The 1758-nt window shown below is 35.7% G+C and overlaps 1 long non-coding RNA gene across 1 annotated transcript; it reads left to right on the forward strand.

Annotated features, from left to right (window-relative positions):
- The first annotated feature begins 427 nt into the window (after window positions 1-427).
- LOC119595477 lies at window positions 428-1021 on the forward strand. The gene is made up of 3 exons (XR_005230707.1): window positions 428-466; window positions 631-709; window positions 973-1021. It is a non-coding gene; the product is annotated as an uncharacterized LOC119595477 (long non-coding RNA).
- Window positions 1022-1758: the final 737 nt, after the last annotated feature.

Here is a 1758-nt window from a genome sequence, read left to right on the forward strand (position 1 = left end):
ATTAGTCCTACCTTTCTCACCTGTTTACCCTTTTCCTTGACTTTTGGAAAGAATCTTTTGCATTATTTCATTGTCTTAAATGTTAACAAGATTTTAATAATACTTTAATAATCATAACATCAATAACAATAATAACAGTATTGATATCAATTGTATTAAAAGGAAAAACGCATTTTCCCGCCAATTCAAGGAATGGGGAAATCAAGATCAGTCAGTAGAGCCTACTGATAGACTCCTTGGAGGCTGAGCACATGTGGAGCCATCTGTATGTAACAAAATTCACAAAAACCTACAAGGGACAGAATATAAATCCGGGGTGATTGGGTTAAGACGAACCATATGCTTGTAATATATGTGATCTGAGTAGATGTTAAAATGTTAAGAATATACAGTGTTAAACCCTGATATTATAACCATAACCAAAGAGAGAGAACAGAGACAAGTGCCTGGTAAATGCCCGAAACAGGTTAGTAAAATTCTTTAAATACCAGAAGTAAGAAAGAACATTCATCTGTACTAATATCAATAATAAAATTATGAAATACTACAGATCTGATTACAGAACAATAACAAAGTAATCATTTGAGAACAAATTGGAAAACCATGGTAAATAGAATATCTTCTTCACAGCTAGTGGCTGACCCGTGGCACTTGAATACCATTCAGATGTTTCTCAGTCATTATTTAGGATTTAAAACTCATTCAAGGAGTAAGTGTTATTGAAATTTATAATAGAATAATGCTATCTATGCTAAAATGAGGGTTTCATAAAAATAATATAATGTATAAATATAAAACTACTCAGATCGTATATAATGACATGAATATACACAATTTGTTTGTCTGTCAAAAGTAGTTTTTGTTCCCACAAGAAATCAGTTATATTGAATCTTTTATTGTTTTATCATTCCTAAAATAGAATTTTTTTTTTTTTTTGTTCTCCTGTTTCTGTTGTGTTTGCTTCATGAAAAGTCCTTGGAGAGATCCACCAGATTGTAAAGCAGATGCCATCCTTAGGAATCCTCTGAAGTGATACAGTGAAGATATGAAGAAAATTGAGAAAAGTCTGTACTGACAAAGGATTCAAGAAGGAAGATATAAGAGAAGGACAGTTATACTACACACATTAGTGGAGAAGTGGACATCTGTGTCAATTAAGGTTTTTAGTTGTAAAAGTTTAATGATTTATAATTCAATATATCAAGAAATGTAAGATTATCAATTGTTTGATATTACCCTTCTCTCAGTTACCTCTAAGACTGAAATTAGACCATCAGTAACCCTCTTATGATTTGTAATTTTATATTGTGGGTTCATCAAGAGTATGACTCAGGTAATGATACAGGAGATCTCACACTTGACGTTTATTATTAGTGCCCCCTCTAGATAAAGCCCGAGTGGATTTCCCAGTAGAAAGAGAAATAGTGGCTTTGACCATAGAGAGAAGGAGTGGGTGCAATACACTCCAACCCGCATCGCTGGACATGGTACAGCGATACGGGTACAGTGGCCAAGAAGATCGACTACATTCTTGTTAGCACGCGATGGAGGATCCTCCAGCACTGCAGGGTTTACCTGAGTGCTGAGTTCTGTGGCAGTGACCATAGGCTGGTTGTGGCTACCCTGCGAGTCCACTTCAAATCTCCCCATCTCTCCAATGGCCACCATAAGGTGTTTCACCTGGACAGAATAAAGGAGGATTAGTGTGCCAGTGGGTTCACCATGGCAGTCTCTGGCCAATTCACAGAAATCAACAAC

The sequence above is a fragment of the Penaeus monodon genome, chromosome 36, assembly GCF_015228065.2.
Source record: "Penaeus monodon isolate SGIC_2016 chromosome 36, NSTDA_Pmon_1, whole genome shotgun sequence".
NCBI lineage: Eukaryota > Metazoa > Arthropoda > Malacostraca > Decapoda > Penaeidae > Penaeus > Penaeus monodon.